A 17,679-nucleotide genomic window follows, 5' to 3' on the forward strand; every position below is an offset into this window, starting at 1 on the left:
AAACAATGTGTCAAAGGACATGCTCTTTGGCGAGGAGTTGTCATTCGCAACAGTGGTTTGTAGGCGAGCTGCTGAAACTCCCTGAAGAGGCCATATTTGAGTATTCTTGACTGACAGTGTCTGATTTATGTTGCTGCATGCATGGAATTGGGAGAATGTATAATTTGTATGGTTTGTGGAATTACTTTTTAAATGTATTCTTTCTATCCTCGACAATAATGATGTCATAAGCATAAATTATTGGAGTCAAGCTTAGATAGAGTAAACCATCATATTAAAAAGTAATATTTCAAGATTTTGACTTCCTAATAATGTAGAAAATACCAAAATAATAATACCATCTATAACTTTTTTACTCTAGCCATCTAGTGATTAAGAAAAATCCCTATTTCTATAAAATAGAAACAGAAAACCTATAGCAAATCTTATTCTTTTCCCAACATTATCAATATTATGATTTATTTAACCAAAGCTTCACCTTATTCTCTTCTTGTTAATCTTTAATTCTCTGGCTAGCCACCAAAATATGGTACTGGAACACTTAATTTTAATGCTTTTAAAATTGTCATCATCTTTTTTAAGATAGCAATTTTTTGAGAAATAATAGCTTATTTACTAAAAGGAAATATTTCTTCTCATCTGACATGTATATTTGAAAACTATTTGAAAAGGCAATATCAGAAGAATATAAGAGATATTGTATTTTATTCAGTACATATTTTATTATTTTATTTTATGCTCATTTTTAAGCTCATTAATTTTTAGAAACTAATCAAAAGTTTAAAATAACTTAAATATCTTAAAATGCAGAGTTTTCTTCGAATATAGAAAGAAAACCTAATGTTTTCAAGATACTAATTAAAATGTGTATTTTAATATTTTTTTCATGCTTAAGTTCCACATGAATCTGATGATCCACTGTCATTTTGCTTTTCAGGAAACTCATATTTTTTTCCTTTTTTTATGTAGTTAGTAGATCATAGTAGAAAATACATTTATATCATTTTGTAATGACATATTTCATCTTATAAATACCACTAATATTGTTTTTATTAATAAAAAAATGTTATCTTGTATTTAATATAGTAAAAACATATATTATTCAAGTTGTAATTTTATCTACATTGTAGAATGTAGAATAATCACATTTGCTAAAACATAAAGTATGCTTTAATAACATTTGTAGAATTCAAGATTTTACAATTTATTCCTGTATTGAAAGTTCTGTCAAATCACAAAGCAGAAATTACATAATTGGCTGACTTATTTTATTCAAGTACATTTCAGATGGTGCAAAATAATGGTGAAAAGCCTGGTTTGTAAGAGGCTAACCCATTCAGTGCTACTTGTAACAACTCCCTTTTATGTCTCATACCTGGTGAGAAAATAGGAATAAGGAGGTGAATAATATGAAAACGTTTGCTCTCAAAAGAAAACAAAAATAAAAACATGAACTTTTCTCTAGGGTTATAATCAGTTATTTTCCATAATTTCTTCTTCTTGGATTTTCATTATGAATACTTCCTACCAGTGGATTCACCTCTGCCAGAAATCCATTGTGGCTTTGTAAATAAATATTCTTCATATAAGCCAACTATGGTGTGATCAAATTTAGTAAATTATTTACATACTTCCAATGCTTATGTTTGAACTGAAATATGCCAATGCTTTTAGTTTGCTAAATTAGAAAAAAGTATGCATGAATACAAAGGAAATTGACTATATTTTATAAATTTGGTGGAATTTGATATAATGTAGATATATCCTTGACTATTCAAAAGTATTAGAACTAAATTAATAAAAGTCTTTGTTATTACATATTATATTACCTACATATATCTTAAAGTATAATGTTCCCTTGGAAATGCAATTTCATTTTAATTGTGAATGTGTTTTAAATGCCTTTTGGAAAGTAATTGCACATAGTGACGACATTTAATCATTTTTAATGAAAATCTATTTTTTAAACTAGTCTGTGTAGTGGATTTTGAGTAGATCAATATTTACCATATGAGAAAATAAATTAAAAGGCATTATATTATGGACTCAAATAAAGAAGCTTAAATTTAAAAATATTTTACCCACTTATTTACACCACAACATGAGCCAAAAGTTCAATACTATACCAGAGCTCACTGTTTTGTATTTTTTCTTCACCGTAACAAGATTGAAAAAAATAGCTAAATAAAGATCAAAGTGACTAGAGCAAGAATGGGAGAACCAGCCTTTAGTCGGATAGAAATTGGTCCAGCATGTAAAATTTTTGGTTACTAATAGCAGATGAAAATCAAATATTTGAATCTAGAGATTATATGTAAAATTATCAAATTTAGTGTGAGAGAGAAATGCAAACCCAATGGCAAATCTTATTTACTTCCAGCCTAGAAATTCCCAAGTACTGTAATATTCAAAAGAGCATGACTCCAACATTAATAGTGGGCTGTTGAACCCCTCAACTCTTAAAGCAATCAGGTGGTACTTGAGGTTTTCAGGGTAGGATTACCGTTTTTACTAGAATGATCTTTTCCATTTACCTAACCCATTACTATTTTCTCAGTGTGCTGTGATATGAAAAACACCAGGGATACATGTTCTGTTGCTAAAGAAGACAGAGAGAGATCCCAACTTCACATTAAAATAGCTAAAAATAGTTAAGAGCTTCTAGGATATACTGGGATGTCTTCAAAGTTCCTGAAATATTCTACCTCTCTGCTTTCCAATTAAAGAAAAAATCTTTCTCGATCTACCCTTCTTTGTTTTGCACCATCTCCTTATTTTTATCTTCCAAAACTGATCAAAACTGGACACTTATCTATTTCAGTTCTTATACAACATTTAGTTCTACACAGTAGTATTCTGTATGTATGCATGTATGTCTGTCTGTCTGTCTGTCTGTACGTATGTATGTATGTATGTATTTATTTTTTAGGCAAGGCAACCCTTGGTTGACCTCACAGATTGCAAGGACCTTGTCAGCTTACAATTACTTATTTTTTAAAAAATTTTTACCCCTACAGCACCTGGTCTTCCTAGGTGGTCTCTCATCTAAGTACTAACCAGGCCCAACCCTGCTTAGCTTCCAAGATCTGTCAGGATTGGGCTTGTTCAGGGCAGCATGGCTGTAGACAGTATTCTGTATTTAAAATTATAAATATGATGTTCACTGTTTGCATTGTTTAAAAGAACAAGAGTTGAGCAGTGGAAGCAAAACAAGAATATCTGATTCTAAAACAAAGACTTCTGAATTTGAACATGGAACCAAAATTACAAGAAATGAAAAGCCCTTAACCTAAACATTATCAGATTGGTGCACATTGCCGAATCATGAATGGAATTTCAGCTGTGGTTTAGTACACATGCCCATAATTCTGTTCCCTTATGAGATCTCCAGTAAAAATTACACAATAAAGCAGATATAGCATTTACATAGAATACAGAAGGTCAAAGTATAATGTGGGTATGGTTGTTAGTCTAAGCCTAGAGAAACTAGAATGCTAGAAGAGAGGGGGCTATGGACACTTTGAGTCACATAGAAGAGCCCAATCTTTTAGCCTCCTTGTACACTTTGCTTCAACCATGTTCGCCTTCTTGCTATTCTGTGTGCACCAGACAGGGTCACAATTTCGGGAACATTATTTCTCTTTAGCTTTTACTGTTATAATCTAAAAATCTAGGATAATGACTTGTGTATTATAGACAATCAATAAAACTTGGCAATTGAAAAAGTAATGGTTACAAAATATATAACAGTTTTCACCACGCCATTAAGGGCTGTACTCAACTTGAGATAGATGTGGTTAGTAAAAACAGTTACAAATCGACATTGAAAATTTCATAAAGTTTATTGACCTTAAATTCAAGGAAAATGTATAAATCAATGTCACAAATCTAGCTTTAAATCACCTTTTATTAATGTGGGTGTGGTTGTTAGTCTAAGCCTAGAGAAACTAGAATGCTAGAAGAGAGGGGGCTATGGACACTTTGAGTCACATAGAAGAGCCCAATCTTTTAGCCTCCTTGTACACTTTGCTTCAACCATGTTAGCCATGTTAGTCACTAGATGAGCCATTTTTCACTAGTTATTTATTTTCAATTATTTTTAACCCCTTCCTAGTTTATTTCATTACAACATGTTAACCTCATATCTGAGTCAAGACTAGAAGCCTTTATCATAAATGTCAGTAAAAAGGATGCTTTCTTTTGAGATCCGATCATTGGCCCGGTTTTCTGAATCCCGGCTCTTCACTTCTAGGAATATAAAACATGGCCAGCTAGCATCTGAGAAGCATGAACTCCCAACATCTCTACGTCATGAATATTTCTTACTTAATTACTGCAATATTCTAGTACTGTACATGTAAATTTAAGAATAAAAATAAGATTACCTATATCCTATGTAGAAATTCAGTGACTTTTAAAGATTTCAACAATAATAACAAACGTAGAATTATGTATAGGGAAAAAATGCTGAATGGAAAAATAAAACCAAAAAAAATGAGTTATCCATTATAAAAGAAATATCCAGAAGACAAAAACGAAACAAAACAAAACAGACTGCAAAGTAATCTGAACAGGCAGGTTTATAATAGCAACCAAAATGAATACCTGTAGTATACTTGAAATTTCCAAGAAGAAATAAAAGACATTAACAGTGAATCTGTCCTGTCTTTGTCACATGTACTGGCTGACAGCGCAGTTTATCCCATCTCTTTCTGTGCATCCCTGTTTTTAGGCCTCTACAACAATAAAACTCTGAATACTGCCATGACATATTCTATGATTTCCATGAGACAGAGTCGTGAATGAACTAACAATATTTTGATGCCTCGAGTTTTTTTATTTTGATGTCTATCAAAAAAAAAATTATTTTCCAACAGTATTTTTGAAGTTTTAAAAGATGACTAAAAATAATCTGCTTTTATTTATGTGCGATTCTTGGCTTCTTTTTTTTTTTTTTTTTTCCTACCAGACAAATGCCACTAATAGAAAAAAGTTCCATAGTTCACATCCTGTTTTCATGTATAGGTAATAGTTATTAGATTTGCCAGAAAATATGCATCTACTGTGCATTTTCATGATTTACAAAAACCTCATGGCTTTTTTAAAATAGAATTATGCCACTAATATTAAAATTGGCGGTCTTAATGGGATTTCTTTCATTTGACAAAACGTACTGTGTTCAAGGTTAATAATACATTTCAGCAACGTACATAGTGCACTTGGCAGATGTGTGCTCAGTTTCATCATTTTGATAGGCAGATTCCATTCTTTTCCTCTTCATAATAACTAAAATCCTGCCAAAAGTCAACGTTTTGAATTACTTTAAAATTCATTTTAATGTAAATGTGGATAGAACATTTTTCTCTTGCTACAAGACTAGCCAGTCTCTGCAAGAAAACTGGCTAGCTGAAAAGGAAGTTAGTAATTTTAATAGGAAACTTATTACACAACAATGAATGGGATAAAATTGTACTTACATGTTTGGTGGAAAACATTTGAAAAATTTTTTTAGGGGTATAAATAGGAGCTATTGAGACTGTCGTGTCTAAAACAGCAATCTTTAGTAAAATCATGATATTAAATTTTGAGATGTTTCAAGGATAATTAACACTGACTATAGTTCTAGTATTGAAATTCTGGAAGGACATTACAAAATAGTCATAATTTTTCAGAATTTAGCAATTTCAAAACAATCAAATTGTGCTTTGTTACTGGAATTGATCATAAATATAAATATAGTTTGCAGCCTTATAACTGACATTTTAATCTCATAATAACGACTTTTCTCTCCTATTAGCAAAGATGTAAGTGGATCGATAAAATATTTAACAATTGTAAAAATATTTAAAAGGCAAATATTTATACACAGATATACAGAACATTGAGTAAGAACCAAGAGATCATGCCAAAACTGATCTGTTCAGGCCTAATAAACTCTGTATGTGTTTTTTAGAAGGAGTTAAACTTTCTTGTGTAAATCCTGAGCAAGATAGTTATATTTTCACAAGGTTTTATGCAAATTAGAATATGCCATCAGGCCTCAAGTTATTGAGTTGCAACCTCCTAGGGAACTTGAACCTGTCACTTCCAACTTCTTCAGATTATCTATTGATGCCTATCAAGTGAGAACCTTCAGGGCTGGCTAACAAGACACCTCTGTGGCTGAATGAGTTAATGCAGCTTCATAAAATGTTGTCAGTCCCTCGTCTCTCACTAGAAAGCCTGGCTCATTGCTCATGGAGAATGTGCAAAGCAATTTAGGTCTGCAGACAACAACCAGATGGTCTGCCTTGAAGACAGAAGTCCCTTGTTTACAGACAAAACAAGTACAGAAATGCAGCCTAAGGCCAAATGCCCACAAACTGCCTAGGCAAGCTTCAGCTGGTTAAATCTCCAAACTGTCCCGATGCCCCAAGAGGATATTTTTTTGTATTAGTATTATAGAGTTCATGATAATTGATTGCATCTTTAGAAACAACAATTCGTTTAGCTTAGATTAGAAGGCCTTTAAAGAAATAGGCCATGGGGGAAGAATTAACTTTGATATAACAAATAAACAGCATTAATGGTGCAATGAAGACTGTAATATATTATAATGTTATGTAGAAAATATTGGAAAAGCCCAAAGTACTTTGGTGCAAAGAGTAAAACTTAATAAGATTAAAGCTTCTTTTATTTTTAAAATTATTTCCCCAAAATCATTTTCCATGTTTTCCTGGAATAGATATTTGTTTCCTTTTTACTTTAAATGATGTGGAAATGACAGTAATCCTCATTTGTATATACTTAAAAAATATCTATCTTATGTCATTGAAATGAGACAAGGTCTATCACCCTTTCTAAAAAAAAATTAAAAGAAAAATAGTATCTTATAAGAGAGGGATAAAATAATAACTGTCCTAGATGATGACATGGATTTGAAAAAAAATCAAATTTTATTTAATTTTCTATATAAATCTTTGAGTATATTGTTACATATTATATTCTACAATGATTTCTTCTCTTTTTTCCTAATGCATCTTTTCTAAAAAGTCAGGATTTCTTGAGTTTGGGAAAATGTACCCAACTCAGAAATATTCAATAGTACAGAATATCAAAATGCTTATAGAGTGAAAATACAGCCAGCTGGTAAGAATTGGATCTCTAAAAAAAGTGATTTCACTTAGAAAAATTTAAAATCCTATTCTTAGAGGTGTGTGTGTGTGTGTGTGTGTGTGTGTGTGCGCGCTTGCACATACACAAACACGCCTGTTAAAAATGGCCTGTTTATCCAAACTGTAAATTTGGCACAAATCCTTACTTTATAAGTAATAACTAGTAAAGTTTTTAAAATTCTAAGGTACCATTATTTTAATATTTATCTTTTAGAGAAGGACGTTTTATCTAACTGAATCAAGTCTGTAAAATTAGAGCCACTGTTAAAACAACTGTCTGAAAATGTTTACTTTGAATATTTTTTTTTTTTAAATTTCAACCCATGGCCGGTAGAGCAGTGAACAGCAGGATATATTTTGAAGATAAGAATAATTGTATCTTTAAAAAGAAGTAGAAACATTCCAGTCTCATTAGGGAAAATAATCTGCTTGTACAGAGAAGCCCTAACCGAACCAGCATTTATTGAAAAGCTACACATGCAAGCAATTTTGCTAGACAGCATGGGGATCAAAGGAGAAACGAAACAACATCTCCAGCAAGAGTCATTTTAGCCTTTACTACACATTAAAGTCCCCTGGGAAGTCTCAAAATCCTAAAGTTTAGGTCATAAGTAAGTCCAATCAAATCAGAATTTCAAGGGTGAAACTCAGGAATCAGCTATCCTGAGTGATTGATGTGCTGCTCAATTATGCTAGGGAGATTCTTCTCAAATTTTAATGTACCTAAGAATCACAAGAATTTTTATAAAAAGTATATTCAGAATGAGTAGATCTGAGTGATACCTGGGAGTTTACATATTAACACATTCCTAGAACCTAGTAATATGGCTATTTGCTGTTTCTGCTTATGACTTTTTTTGATTGTTATTATTATTTTAATTGTTAAGCTATCAATTTATTTAGCAGCTTATTTGGGGGAATTATTTAATATAATAATGGTGAAATCCTCCAGAAATAGTGTCTCAACTGCCAGGAACCTAGTACACTACCTATCTAGAATCATTTTAAATTATCTTGGTTGCTTTATGGAGTCTTATATTATCCAAACTGTGAATGTCACCTTCAAATCAATGTGTAAACCTCCTTGAAGATACAGTTTCTTGCAGGTTTCATGATTTTTCTCTCTTTTTTTCCCAAAAATGTCTATTAAAGTCATTCGTAGTTCTGAGTGTTTGGATGGTGCTGCATGCATAATAACTTCTGTGGCAAGACACCAGCTACTCGCCAAACACTTGTAATATTTTTCCTGAGCACATACCTAGATATATTTCTCCCTAACTTAAATTAGGTGTGGCTGTATGGCTGAAGTTGAGTAAATAAAATGTTAATGAAAGTGACATCTGACAGTGCTTATAAAAATTTCCACTCACATCCTCCCATCCTTTTACTAGTTTGCCAATGTCATCGGTGACCCTGAATAACTGTGAAGAACATCCATCTACTTCCCTTCCTCCCGGCACTGTCAACCACAACTAAACTGCTCTTATAAGAAATAACCTCGATGTTTTAAACCATTACATATTTTGCTAAGACAGGCATTTTCTGTCTCTTAGGTACCAGAAGGCTCTTTAACCTGCTATGAGTCGAATTGTATGGTCCCCCAAAGGTGTACTGAAGTCCTTACTCCTGGAACCTATGAATGTGACCTTATTTAGAAACAGAGTCATTGCAGCTGTAGTACGGTTAAGATGAGGTTATTAGAGTGGACTCTAATCCTATATGATTGGTGTCCCTATAAAAAAAAGAGTCACAGAGACAGACAAGAAACAAGAGGAATGCCCTATAATGACAGAGGCAGGCATTGGAATGATGCAGCGGCAAGCCAAAGAACTCCAAGGATTGCAGCCACGACCGGAGTGAGGGAGCAAGGAAATGGCAAGGAAGGGGTAAAATTCTATCCAGAGTTTCAGAAGGAGCGTGGTCCTGCTGACCCCTTGATTTCAGATTTCTAGCTTCTAGAACTATGAGAAAATAACTTGCTATTAAATCACTGAGTTTGGGATACTTTGTTATGGCAACCCTAAAGAACTAACACAAAACCAAAGCATAATTTTTTCATGCTTGGGAATGCCCCAAAGACCTCAACAAGTTCAGTGATCAGTTTTCTTCTCAGGAAATCGGGTTTCTTTTATATTTTGGCCATTAAATTATGTCCTTAATCTCCAGATGTACAAAGCATATATATGTACGACTTGCTAGTTTCTCTAATGATGAAAATCGAAACCATCTATATTAATTTTATGGTCTAAATTAGTAAGGCTTTTATATTTCCCTGTCTCTATTATAACATATTTCCTACTCCAGCCAGTTGCCAATAACTTAATTGTACCTTCCTGGAACTTCTAGGAAATGCCATTTGGATAAACATAAAACTATTCAGTACTTCAACACATAACATGAAATGGCAATTTACTTCCCAAGACTGTCAATCTGCTCACCTCAAAGTCATTACCTCCTGTGTCCACAAATGCTAAAGTATTATGTCATTCAAATATTAGCCTTTAACTAGACTCCAAAACCTCATAAATAACCCAGATTTACTGTCCCCCCTGCTGGCTACATACAAGACTCTGTCAAGTAGTCATCTCCTTTGCTACAGTAAGAATAAACAGCTTTATATTATGAACAGATGGTTTTGATGATATTTTATGACAGTAGTATTTTAAAATCTAGACTGAAGACTTTAGAAGACAAAACAGGAAGATGCTTAAAATGACTTAAAAGAAGCCAAATGGCATAGGACATGTGAGATGTTTAGAAAAGCTGAAAATGTTGGAACCTACCCCCATAGCCTTTCCTCTGATTCAGTCCTACAAGCAGAGAGTGATTTGGAGACCTGATGGATATGCGCTCATTTGGAGAGAAAATTCAAGAAAAGATCCTAAAGCAAATGTGACTGGTTCTCTCCACTTTCTTTGAACGGTGTTAAACTAGAAAAGGGAGATTTGACACACATGCGAAAACTAGAATGAAAAGTAGTCCCATTGCCAGACCAGTAATACCGAACTAAACATTTCAAAAAAGCCTAAGAAAAAATAGAATAAATCTCAGAATTGGGAGCTTATAGAAAACAAAAACTAAATGTCCCCTCTCTAGGCATTAAATACAGCAGGATAGATAATTCTCTTAGTAAAGATTCTTGTAGGTAATATGAACAGAAAGGACTTTGGAAAAAAGGATTGACCTGCATTAGTAAGCAGCTAAAAGAAGAGAAAGGAATGATCAATGAAAGTGCTCAGAAGTGGAATCAAAAGCCCAATTTTCTGTTTTACCCTGAAACTCACATGGAGATATTTCTCTAAACATTAAAAGACAACTTTGCAAAATTGTTATTGATACATGCACTACAATATCAAACTTAAGTTTATCATTACACAACCTTTCATTCAGAGTCAACAAACTACACACATAATAACCCTCAGATTTGATTTCCATGCCCTAGCCCATAAATGTCACCTTTAGATCTACTAATTTAATAAAAACATGGAGGGGGGTAGACGGGGTAAAATGGGTCAAATATGTGGTGACATTAAAGAATTAACAAATAAATTTAAAAATTTTTAAATGATCTGTTGTAGCAATAGAATTGACAGAATAGTGCTGACTTCTGAAAGTCTATATTTTGAAATCTCAATTCATAATGAGATTTCAAACTTAATTTTGTGATGAACTTATCAGTACACTTGTGCCTAAATAAAGCCAAAACTAAAGATATCAAATTGGCATGGAACTTCTGGAGGGAAAAACATTTACTACAGAGAGAAGTTTAGGTCTGAACACATTTAGCTTCAGATCGACCCATCAAAAATTCTACCCAAACTCACAAAATAACCTCTTCAACTGAAAGGTAAAGTAGGACAAAAACCAACAGTGAAAAACTTATTAGATAAGAGTCATCATACCTTGCTCGCACCAGTCCTGTAACACTCCTATCCTTATGGTCTAAAAATTTCAGAGTGCTATTCTTAACCTTGTAGAAAGGATTTTAAATTTTCTTCTCATTCTACTTTTACCAAACATGTAGATGACCTTTTGTAGTATTCCAAAAATGAAGTGAGCTCTGAGACTGGTTCCCATCTACCTACTTACAGTTTCAGCTCAGAAAAGGCAAAAGGTTTATAAAGATAAGTGAAAATTTTGTTCAAAGTTTATAACCTAGGATATGATTATAGAACTGCATATTGCAGCCAAGGCACCTCTCACTTACCCGTAATGATGACAAAGGGGCTGCGAGAGGACCGAAGAGGGTGAGGGAATGTGTAACCTCAGTCCCTCTGGGACAATGAGTAAATAGAGCAATGTTTTCTTTTTTTTTCCAGAAGACGAAAATAAGGGGGAAATATTTCTGCACATTCAGGACTATCGTATTTATTATTAATTTATCATAGATCTTCAACATATTAGAGCAACTGAATAGGAAATGGAATAAGTTTGACCACATCAAGTTTTGGGATATAGTTAAGTTTTAAAAATACATATCTTTCAATTATATCTAAATCTGACCTATCTTACTGTGGCAAATTATTATCGATTTCTCTCCTCCTTGACTCTCCTATACTGACCAATTTATAGGTTGAAGCCCGAACCCCTAGTTCCTCAGAATGTGGCTGTATTTGGAGGTTGGTCCTTCAAAGATATTAAATTAAAATGCAGCTAGTAGGGTGGGCCCTAATTTACTCTGACTGAAGTCCTTATAAGAAGAGATTTGAACACAAAAGAGGCACCAGGGACACCTGCACACGGAGGAAAGCCCTGTGTGGACAACAGTGAAAAGGCAGCCATCTGAAGCCAAAGAGAGAGACTCAAAAGACATCAAACCTACCAGCACCTTGATCTGGACTTCTAGCCAACAGGACTATAAAAAAAGTTTTTATCTAAGCCACCCAATATGATGTTGTTAGGCAGCCCTAGGAAACAAATATATGCTATTTACTAGCTGACTAGCTTTCAGCAGTCATTTAGCATTTTATCTTATCATTACTTATGAAAGACCTGAATGGACTTGTTGCAAATGTATAAGTTTAAACCGACTTTATCTTTGGTTGAAATAAAGGCCAAGGAAATTTTAAAATTTAAGTGTTACATATCACGAGAAATCAGTTGCATATTATCAATAACATTATTTAGTTTTAAAAGGGAAGATTACTAGTAAAACATATGGTATTTTTGAAGGCATTGAAGCAATTATTTTACCTTTGAAGAATGTAGTATATTTATATTTCTATGAAAAAAAGTCTCCACTGCAGATTACAAAAAAAAATTATTATCAAAAAATTAGTTTTCTGAACAGAATTAAATATATGTGTTTTCCTACTAACCATTCAGTAGTAGCTACTAAGGATACCAATATAAGTATCAACAGATTAAAAGTATTAAATGTTTTCTCTGCATATCAAAGTTTTTCGGTGATGAATTTTGAAATCTTACTCTACATATTTATTATTATTGTTGTCTTTCCCATCTCCCACAATGAAAAAATAATCTATGTACTACTGGGGTCTTTGGCTAATTTGCTAATATATTGTCAGCACCTGGATAGTGTCTGAGATATAATAGTTACAAATTAGCATTGTTAAATAAGTGAATCAATATTTATTGAAAAATTTTTTCTCTTTTATGAATAACTTTACATTTAATAGCCATTTTAAAGTTCATATTTGTACATTAAAACATTTGTCTCTTTATTGGAAAGTTACACTTTCTTTAACACATGGTACTTGAGAATCAATCAATGAAAGAAGGCAATATTTCCAGTAAACCCAGACATAAAACAAATAAACTTACTAAACACAAAAATGGAACACACTTAGGGACACATATGTTTCAAAATAAGTTTTATTTTGACAAATACCAATGAAGATAAAAATTCACAGATAATTTCTACATTTACTCTCCCCAAAATAGTATAGTGATAGATGAAGAAAATTTTAACATACAAGAAAATAAAAAAACTGAATAACACATTTTTTTATTTCAAACATCTCACAGTCTGCACAGTGAGCAATGAATAAACACTTGCATTCACTGAATGACCTGTGTCATTCACTGATCATTTAACAAGTGTCATGTATTATTCAAAGCATTCATAAGCATTTAATCATTAATATAGTGTGGTTTATTGCTATTACTCCCACTTTATAGATAAAATAACAACTGAGCGCCAAGTCACTTGCTTATGATATAGAGTTTTGAAATTTCGAAACTAGCACATAAATCTAGGCAGTCAGATCTCAGTACCCCTCGTCTTTGATACTATTCCAGAAAAGCTATGAGGAAACTTTAAATTTGAGGGAGTGAAATGAGTATTAAGTGCAGTGGAACGTTGTTGGCTGACTTCTCTTTAGAACCCGATGACACTAAAAGATAAGGAAAGATGTATAGAAAGTTAGGCAAAACAAATCTATCAATCCAGACATCTATCCAGTGGGACCATTCTTTAAAATAAAGATAAAATAAAAAGCATTTCCAGAAATAAATGGCTTAGAGGATCTGTCTCCAACAGAAATGAACTATGAGAAATGGTCACCAAAGTTCCTCACAATGAAGGGGGATGATACAAGAGGGAAATCCAGATTTGCAAGATGAAAGAATACTAAGAAAGTGAAAATTGAGAATAACTATAAATTACCTTTTTGTTAGCTTTTATGAGTGGGGGCATGTGTGTATTCACATATATAAAAAAATTTTTAAAATATTGACTGAAGTAAAAATGATACAAATATATTTTGTGGGTTATACAATATCAAGAACCACAAAGGGGAAAGGTATAAATGGAATTATATTGCTGTGAAGTTTGTGCGTCGAAATGGTATAGTATTATTTAAAAATTCAATGTGGCAAGTTAAACATTCATACTATAAACTCAAGAATAACACTGTCCTATAGAATGTTCTGTGATGATTAAATAGCCTATAATCTATGCCATCGAATCCTGTAATCCCTAGTACATGAGGTTAGTAAATCTTTAAAGGTGGTTAAGGCAGCATTTATGATATTTAATGGTAGTTAATTTGGATTTTGATTTAAGTGGCCATATGTGACTAGTGACTACTCTGTTGGTCAATTCAGATCTAAGGTGACCACTAAAATTAAAAACAAAGAGATATAGCCAAAATGTTAATAGAGCAGATGAAAGGGATTATAAAAGATACTTAGTTATTCTAAAAGACAGGAGAAGAGTAAAGGGGGAAAGGAACAAAAAAACTTTTATAGCCAAAATCCAATAAATGTATGGATGTTAGACTTACACACATATCAATAATTTGATCATATAAGTAAATTAAACACTCCAGTTAAAAGCATTTTCAGACTTGATAGTAAAGCAAAAAAGTGTGGGCTTGTTTTCTACTGTTAACCACAAATCTCATTGCTCACTACTCAGCCTGTCAGTTATTCCTCAGAGTTCTTAAGAAAAAGGAAATTATGTCTTGATTCTTTGATTTATGAAGGACATGTATAAGGTAAGATTTCATTTTAATGCACAAGCAAAAAGTTTGTATAAATATACACATATATATACACACCTACATGTACATATTTATGCATGCATTAACACATCATACACGCACACACACGCAAACTTTGGGCAATGACTTTATTTATGTTACTTCCATGGCCTCATTGTCGCAAGTTTTACTTTAAATCTGTGTTTAACTAAACAAAAAATATATGTAAAGGCATACAGAGGAATAATTAAGTTTGGTGAAGGCAGTAATCAATAAGAATAACATGAGGGGTATTTATCTGTTCTGTCTTTGGTGGACACTGGAATGTTGTCTGCAAAACTCCAGCTAAATTCTTCCCACATGTCTGATTAACACAGATGCCGATGAACTTGAGTTTAGAACACTAAGTGAATAATAAGCGGATTAAGAGTGACTAAGCCCCAAGGACTTTTACAGTTCTCATCCAAGTCTTAGTGTTGTTAATTGTGTTTTCTCAGATATAACATAAAGGCTTTGTGAATGATAAAGCCCTAAGATCTTTGTATACTTCCAAATGTAAAAGTTCCTGAGCATATAATTTCAGTTAAGCAAAGAAATAATAATGATAATAATATAATGATAATAATAATAATTTAACATTTTAAAGTGTTTATGTGACTAGAGATGTTCTAAACACTTTCCATACAGTAAATCACTGAATACTCGTAATATCCTTTGAAGCGATTCCAATTGATCTCTATTTTAAGAAAAAGAAAATGGAGAAGAAACAGGTTAAGTGATACACCCAAGTCAGACAGAAAATAAGGAGTGGAGTCAGGGTTTTGAACCTAAACACACTGCTGGGAGAGCTAAATAAAGGATCTCTTTCTGAGTCACGAGTTTTTGCCTAGATGTTGTAGGAAACCAGACTGCTGGGTGGGGATATTTGGAGCAGATAAAAGCTTTCTTGCTCCATATTTATTCATGCCTTTGCAGAATATTTAATGTACCGCTACATTCTAAGATCATCCTCTGATTCAGAAAAAGACAGAAAATTTTCCAAATTCTCTCTTGGTTATATTGCCTCAAGTGGATACCATTCCAGATGTTTCTATAGCCCAGACCCCTCTGCCCCCAAATATATCCCTAAAGACAGAGGAAAGAATAAGCCCCCTTGAACTTGATGTCTTTTATTTGTCCTTCTCTCCTTCCAACATTTTATATCCATATATAAAATGTGTGTGTGTGGGTATACACACATATATATGTGTGTATGTGTGTGTATACACACACACACACACACACACACACATATATATATTTTATATCGCTATCTTTTTACTTTTATACTTTCCCCAAGAATGTGATCACAGAGCATGGCAAGGGAAAAAAATGACTAATAAAAGAATATTAAAACATATTATCCATGAGGGAACAGGCCAAATCATTGGTCATAAGTTAAAAGATAATCTTCCAACAAGAGTCTGGAAACATACGCCTCAATTCAGTTCTTCATTATGAAAAGTTTACCAAGTGTAGTCAAAATCACAAATGCTGAATATGTATAAGGCAGGGATATACTGCACACTGTGTGACATGCTGCCTCATGCTGCCTTTTTTTTTATAGTATTCTATGGATTCTATTCCGAGCCTTATATGTTCTTGCTAGTTCTTTTCTATATTATGGAAGTGTTGAAGGCTTTAAATTAAGAAACTAGTAACAGAATAATGAAACAAACTATAACATTTCCCAGGGAGCATAAAAATAAAAGTCCTTGTTTCCTGCACAATCCAATTTAACATTCCTTCACCCAACACACATATAGACACACAGAGCACACACAAATGAACATACTCCACTTTTGGCAAAGTATAGTCCATGTTGGTATCAGTTTCACCACTGTGAAATGTGAACTACAAAAGCATTTATTTATATGTATCTTACAGTTATTCATTATATTGTTTCTACCGGATTTTGTTTTGAGTATCTATGCTGCTTAAGAAAACAGAAAAAAATAGAGTTGTGCAAAACAACAATCATTTTAATGTGCTCACAATTTTATGGGTCAGAATTTGGGCAGTTTATAACAAAGGACTCATCTCTGCTCTACAATGACTGAGCTTAGCTGGTTCAAACAGTTGGAGATGTCTGTGATGGATTAAATGGAACCATATGTCTGGGGTCTTAGTTCTGGCTTATTGGCTGATCTAAATGTCTTATTCACTCACATGTGTGACTCCTGGACTGTGGGATAGACTGGCTGGAGTAGCTGAGACTACTCGGGCAGCACCTTTCTCATTAATCTTCTTCTCCTCCCTCTCTCTCCAGTATGGCAGTCTCAAGATTGTTGGATTTTTTGCAGAGTTACTGGCTTCCCCTAGTGGCAGCACTCCAGGAGGTCTGGGCAGAAGCTGCAAGGCTTCTTGTGAAATAGCTTTAGAAATTCCACAATGTTTCTTTCCATGCATTTAACTGATCAAGTAAACAATTAATGCAAGCCCAGATTCAAGGGGAGTAGAGTTAGACTTTGCCTCTTAATGGAAGAAATAGCAAGAATTTGTGTTTGTTTTTTATTTTGTTTTGTTCGTTTCACCATACAGCAGTGTTAACTATAGTTATACCTTAACCATAGTTGTACATTGCATTCCCAGTACTGATTTTTCTGAGGGATGCAGATATATCACCAACTTAGTGTTTTTGTTTCCTTCAGTAGTTAAATTGCTGGATAATATGGTAGTTCTATTTTTAATTTTTTGAGGAACCTCTGTACTGTTTTCCACAGTGGCTGCACCAATTTACAATTCTATGAACAATGCACAAGGGTTTCCTTTTTTCACATACTCATCATTTGGTTATCTCCTGTATTTTTGATGATAGGCATTCTAACAGAAACGAGATATCTTATTGTAGTTTTGATTTGCATTTTCCTGAAAATTTCATGATTTTGATCACCTTTTAAGGTGTCCATTGGTCAATAGTATATCGTCTCTAAAAAAAAGTCAGGTCCTTTGCCAGTTTTTTAATTGAATTTTTTGTTTGTTTGTTTGTATATTTTGCTATTGAGTTGTATGAGTTTTTATGTATTTTAGATTTTAACTTC

The 17,679-nt window shown here is 33.0% G+C and overlaps 1 pseudogene; it reads right to left on the minus strand.

The window, feature by feature from the left end:
• Positions 1-3,008: 3,008 nt before the first annotated feature.
• Positions 3,009-3,127, minus strand: LOC112476840 (annotated as a pseudogene).
• Positions 3,128-17,679: the final 14,552 nt, after the last annotated feature.

The sequence above is a fragment of the Pteropus alecto genome, unplaced genomic scaffold (assembly GCF_000325575.1).
Source record: "Pteropus alecto unplaced genomic scaffold, ASM32557v1 scaffold81, whole genome shotgun sequence".
Taxonomy (NCBI): Eukaryota; Metazoa; Chordata; class Mammalia; order Chiroptera; family Pteropodidae; genus Pteropus; species Pteropus alecto.